The sequence below is a fragment of the Hyaena hyaena genome, unplaced genomic scaffold, assembly GCF_003009895.1.
Source record: "Hyaena hyaena isolate Hyena2069 unplaced genomic scaffold, ASM300989v1 scaffold_61, whole genome shotgun sequence".
NCBI lineage: Eukaryota > Metazoa > Chordata > Mammalia > Carnivora > Hyaenidae > Hyaena > Hyaena hyaena.
This window is the reverse complement of record NW_024080693.1, coordinates 2,353,384-2,360,113: the sequence shown is the minus strand read 5'-3', so window position 1 is coordinate 2,360,113 and position 6,730 is coordinate 2,353,384. Positions and strand designations below refer to the sequence as shown.

At 38.5% G+C, this 6,730-nt stretch overlaps 1 non-coding gene across 1 annotated transcript; it reads right to left on the bottom strand.

Moving 5' to 3' along the window:
- Positions 1 to 4,699: 4,699 nt before the first annotated feature.
- LOC120231743 lies at positions 4,700 to 4,808 on the bottom strand. The gene has a single exon (XR_005528401.1). It is a non-coding gene; the product is annotated as a U6 spliceosomal RNA (small nuclear RNA).
- Between the last annotated feature and the right edge of the window lie 1,922 nt (positions 4,809 to 6,730).

Here is a 6,730-nt window from a genome sequence, read left to right as displayed (position 1 = left end):
AAACTGCTGGCGGCCGCTGGTCCCACTGCGACAGATGTGGTGCCTCTGCACCATCTTGTCTGTTCTTAAGGGTTTTTTTTTATTGCAAACAGACAGATGTAGCTTGTCCCTTCCATCTTGTTTACGATGCTGCAGGAGCACCTGTGGAAGGCAGGTCCCTGCAGAAATCCTTGACTTCCTTTCAGATGGCTTGAGACTAAGCCAGCGGGCTCTGCCACCCCGTCTGCAAATGATTCTGGGTTCTTCTGCACAGGAATGCTCTAAGCCCAGAGAAACTTGAATCGTGCATAGGGTAATCCTAGGCACCTTAACATCACCACACTGCATGTGCATGTGATGTTTTCATTGCATACACGTTTATCCACACATGGTGAGGACCTGCTAGGAGGCACTTGGCCTTGAGGTCAGTCTGTGAGCTGATTCTTCGTTCAGTCTGGCTCCTCACTGACAGATTGCTTCCATTACCTGGCCTTGTGTTCATTTAGTTGTAGGGCCCTTGCATGAAGAACAGAGGCCTGAGCAGCCAGCAAGGGTGTTAAGTCCCCATGCCCACCCAACCTGGTGGACCCAAGCCAATGGGTCTCATGTGGATCCTCTTATTCTCACATCAAGTGGCCCAACACCTGGTGTATAAAGCAGACATAGAAGCCACCAGAGTGAATGCCCCACCTCAAGGTGTACACTATAAGGGGAGCCCTAGCTGGGGGCTATTCCCTGCTCTCAGCCTGACTCCAGGCACCTTCTTAGAATTCTACAGCCCCACACATACCCTTAAAGATTATTTGCATATTTAATTTCATTAGCAGGGACGATAGAAGAGTAATGATACTTGTGGACTTTGCCACAACTGCCTCTGTTTTTTTTTTACCCTAATGTTTTCATGCCACAGCCCTTGCTGGGTCACAAGCCACCCCAAGACATATGACTTAAACATAACCACCATGCATTTAGCTCATGCCTTTGTGTGTTGGCTGAGTGGTTCTTCTGGTTCAAACTGGCTCAGCTAATCACTGCTAGGCTCACTCATGCATCTCTGATCAGCTGGTGAGTGGGCTGGTGGCTGGAAGATCTAAGGTGGCCTCGGTCATATGGCTAGCAGCTGGCAGGCTGTTGGCCAGGGTGATGAGGCTGACTAGGCCACATGGCTGTCATCATGCAGCAACCAAGCCCCGGCTTCTTTACATGGTGGTCAAAGCAAGGCAGTGAGGTGGAATGTGCTGTTTGGGTCTTAGCCTGAAGCATATTTTGCACAATCCATTGGCTAAAGTAAGCCTCATGGTCAAGAGCAGTCAACATGGGAGGACCCACCTGAGAGGTTGGATGAAAAAGAGAGGAGGAATTTGTGCCCATTTTTGTATCCACCATGGTTTCTTGTTTTTCTTTTTCCAATTTATGTCCTCTTTAACTGAATGATTCAATTGTTTATTTTCAACATTTAGTGTTTATAAATAAAGCATACCTTCAGTTTGGGTTCCCTTTTTAATACATGAGTATTCAGAAAACTATTTTTAAGTTGCAATTAGACTCATATTTCTCAGCCCAAAGTTTTTGTTGTTGCTGTTATTTTACATTTACTACATTCTGGTTTGATCATTTGTCTTGAATTATTTCTTTTCTTTATTTTTTTAAATTTTTTAGTGTTTTTATTTTTTAATGTTCATTTAACTTTTTGAGAGAGAGAGAAAGAGCAAGAGAGGGAGGGGCAGAGAGAAAGAGAGACACAAAATCCAAGCAGGCTCCAGACTCTGAGCTGTCAGCACAGAGCCCAATGCAGGGCTGGAAACAATGAGCTGTGAGATCATGACCTGAGCCAAAGTCAGATGCCTAACCAACTGAGCTACTCAAGTGTCTCTATGGTTTTTAAAAATGTTTATTTATTTATTTGGAGAGAGAAACAGGGCACATGTGCAAGCCAGGGAGGGGCAGAGAGGGAGAGGGAGAGAGAGAATCTCAAGCAGGCTCTATGCTGTCAGCACAGAGCCGAACACAGAGCTCAATCCCATGAAAGGTGAGATCATGACTTAAGCTGAGATCAAGAGTCAGATACTTACCTATTGAGCCACCCAGGCACCTCAATTCCTTAGATTTTTTAAAGTTATCTGTTGTGTGTGTGTTTAATTCTTAATATCCCACAGAGATTTGAAAGTGAGTATTTTTGTTATTTGATACAAATGCATAGATAACAGATATATGTAGGCTTTGATTTAGATATGTAATCAACCTTGTTGGTAGTGTTTCAAATTTTCTCTACTGTTATTAGTGAGTAATAACCATATTATTATTGTTATTGTCATGTAATTTTACTTCATATATGTCTGTGCTATGTTGTAGAAGGAATTAAAATGTCATTAATTATATAAGAATTATGTAAGCATTATGTAAGGATTATATAAGAATTACACATAGAGGCACCTGAGTGGCTAAGTTGGTTGAGCGACCGACCCTGGGTTTCAGCTCAGGTTGTGATCTCATGACTGGTGAGTTTGAGCCCCAAATTGGACTTTGCACTGAGAGCATGGAGCCTGCTTGGGATTCTCTTTCTCTCTTTCTCTCTGCCTGCCACCTGCTCACATGCACTCTCTCTTTATATCAAAATAAATAAATAAAATTTAAATATATATATTATGTATATATAATTATACAAAAACTCTGGAGAAGTGAATTTTTTTAAGCAGGATTCACTCCCAGCATGGAGCCCAACTCAGGGCTTGAACTCATGACCCTGAGATCAAGACGTGTCTGAAATGAAGGGTCAGACACTTAACTGACTGAGCCACCTGGGCACCCCAAGAAGTGATTTTTTTAATCAGTACAAAGCCACTTTCTTTTCCTGCTTAATGTCGATTGCATAGAGTTTCCTATCATATTAACATGAGCTAAGAATTGACACAATCTTAGTAGTGAGAGCGCTGGTGAAATAACTCATGTATATGGTGAGTAGAATTAAAAACTGTTGTGTTCTTCGTGGAGTAAAATTTGTCAATATGTTTGAAATTATAAAAATGCTCATCGCATCTAGAATTGAAAGTTTTGGGGTGCTTGGGTGGCTCAGTCAAACACCCGACTCTTGATTTTGCCTCAAGTCACGATCTCATAGCCATGAGATGAAGCCCCAAGTCAGGCTCCATGCTAGATTGGGGGAGAGGGATGAGGGAGAGAGAGAGAGAATCTCCCTCACCCCTTTTCCCCTCCCTGCTCACACTCTCTCTCTTAGAAAAACAAAAAGACAGAAAGAAAATGTGGAAGTTTTATTCAGCTAATTGTAGATTCACGTTCACTTGAAAGTAATAGTAGAGAGAGATCCATGTTCCTTTTTCATAGTTTTCACCAGTGCTAACATCTTGCAAACTATATTACAGTATCACAACCAAGATACTGACATAGATAAAATCCACTGATGTCATTCAGATGCTTCTAGTTTTACCTGTGTTCATTTGAGCGTAGATGCGTATTCAGTTCTATACAACTTTATCACATTTATATGTATATATATCTGTCCCCACAGTCAAGATGCAGAATGATTCCATGAACACCCGAATCCCTCATATTGCCCTTTTACAATCCTATTCTTCTCCCCTGCTGCTCCACACATCCTCCATCCCTAATCCCTGGAAACTGCTACGTTCTCCATTTATAAAATTTTGTCATCTCAAAAATGTTACATCGAAGAATCACATGGTATGTAATATTGGATATTGGATTTTTTTTCAGTCAGAATAACTCTCTGGAGACCCATCTAAGTCATTGTATGTATCAACAGTTCTTTTATCTGTATTGCTTAGTAATATTCCATGTATATATGTACCATGTATATATGTACCATCCATGCACTGAAGGACATCAGAATTATTCCTAGTTTGGGGCTACTGTGAACAAAGCCACTAAAAGCATTGATGTACAGGTGCTTGTGTGAATATAGCTTTTATTTCTCAGGGATAAATGTCCAAGAGTACAGTTTTTGATTCATATGGTAATTTCATGTTTAGTTTTATACGAAACTGCCAAACTGTTTTCAAGAGTGGGTATATCATCTTATATTCCCACCAACAATGTATTAGTAATCGAGTGCCTCTGCATGCTTGCCAGCATTTGGTAATGTCACTGTTTTTTATTTTCTCCATTCTGATCCATATGTCGTGATATCTCATTATGGTTTTAATTTGCATTTCCCTGATGGCTCATAATCCTGAACATCTTTCGTGTGTGTGTTTGCCATCTGCATATCATCTTCATTGAAAAGTCTGTTTGTGCCTTTTGCCCATTTTCTAATTTGATTTTTTTGCTACTGAGTTTTCAGTGTTCTTTATATATTTTAGATACTATTCCTTTGTGGGACATGTGATTTGTAAATATTTCCTCCCAGTATGTTGCTTGTTTTCATCTTCTTCACCTAGACTTTCACAAAAGGTAAGTTTCTAACTTTGACTAGATTTAATTTATCAACATTTTTCTTTTCTAAAGTGTTTTTTTGGGGTCAGGCCTAAGAACTCTTTGTCTTGCCTTAGATGCTAAAGTGTTTCTTTTTCCTGAAGATTTTATAGTTTCATGTTTTGAATTGAAGTCCATAATCCATGTTGAGTTAATTTTTGTATATGAGCAGGTTGAAGTTCATTTTCTTACTAATGGACATCCCATCACTGCAACACCATTTGTTGAAAAGACTATCCTTCCTCCATTGAATTGCTTTTAAGGCTTTGTAAAAAATAAGGAACACTTTATGAATTTGCATGTCATCCTGATGCAGTGGCCATGTCAGCATTCTCTGTATCATTCTAAGTTTTTATTAGACACGCTACCAAAGTGAGCATTGCTCATTCCTTTAGACTCATCAGCTCTACTTACGGAAATTCACTTTTGAAGAAGAAGAAGATTGCCCAAGGCTATCTACTTCAGCATTATTTATAACAGCAAATAAAAGAGTGGGGGGGGGGATGTCCAAAAATAGTAGATAAGAAAAATGTATTAATAATCTATTGCTGTGTAAAAAATTATCCCATGCTTAATGACTTAAGGCAACAACATTTATAATATCACAATGTTTGTGATATATGGTCATGGATTTTCTGGGTTCTCTAAGTGAGAGTCTTCTCTAAGGATACTCTTAGATGACAGCTGAGGCTAAGGTTTTCTCTGAAGGATCAACCAGAGAAGGATCCATATGCAAGCTCACTGATGTGGCTGTTGGCAAGATTCAGTTCCTTGCAACATCTTGCAAATGGGGCCTCATTTTCTCTTTGGCTGTTGGTTAGATCCTGCCCTCAGTTTATTGCCTTATAGCCCTTTCTTTATTACAGCTTACTTCATCATAACAAGCAAGGAAGCAGAGAAAATGCAAGGGAGTGCTAGGAATCCTTTGTGAACTAATGATGAAATGATTTCCCATTAATTTTGCTTTATTTTATTCATTCAAAGCAGCTTGCTAAATCCAGCTCACACTCAAGAGTAAGGGATTACATAAGAGTGTGATACCAAGAGGGAGAGATTTGGGGGAATTTATATATGAAGTTGTGTATACAATAGATAAATTATTATACACTCATTCTGTTAAAAATCATACATCCACTGATTTTTCTAGACTACATGGAGTATGGCATTGCTGTCATGGTTGACAAGTGTCTCAGAGACACAAGCAAAAAATATGAAACTGGACCACATCTTACACCACACATAAAAATCAACACAAAATGGATTAAAGACTTTAATGTAAGACAAAAAACAATAAAGCTCCTAGAAGAAGAAAAAAAGCAGTAAGCTCCTAGCCATCACTTTTGGGTATATTCTTTTGCATCTGACTCCAAAGACAATGACAATGAAAGTAAAGATAAACAAATAGGACTAGAGCAAAGTAAGAAATTGTACATAGCAAGTAAATTATCAACAAAATAAAAGGGCAACCTACTAAAAGGGAGAAGATATTTGCAAATCATATGTATGATAAGAGGTTAATATCCAAAGTATATGAAGAAATCATACATCATCAACATCATCATCCAATTAATAAATAAGTAGAGGACCTAAAGAGACATTTTTCCAAGGAAATCATACAGATGACCAACAGACACTTGAAAAGATGTTCAGCATCACTGATCATCAGGAAAATGTGAATCAAAACCACACCTGTAAGAATGGCTATTATTAAAAAAAAAAAAAAAAAAGATAAGAAATAGCAAGTGTTGACAAGGATGTGGAGAAAAGGGAAGCTTCATGCACCATTAGGGGGGTGGAAAATGATGCATCCACTATGAAAAACAGTATGGAAGTTTCTCAAAAATTAAAAATAGAACTACCCTATCATCCAGTAATTCCACTGCTGGGTATAGTCTGGAGAAAATAAATACACTAATTGAAAAGATACATGCACTTTTATGTTCATTGCAACATATTAGCCAAACTGTGGAAACAACTCAAGTGTCCATCAATGGATGAGTGGATTAAAAAAAATGTGAGCTAGATATAGATATAGGAATGATGGAATACTACTTAGCCACAAAAAAGAATCAAACCTTGCCATTTGAGACATAGATGGACCCTGAGGATAAATAAAATAAATGAATACTATGCTAAATGAAATAAGTCTGGCAAAGAAAGATAAATACCATATGAGTTCACTTACCCTTGGAATCTGAAAAACAAAACAAATAAATAAACAAAACCAAGTAAAATTTACAGATATAGAGATTAGATTGTGGTTGTCAGAGGGGAGAGAGTGGGGGGTGGGTGAAACAAGTGA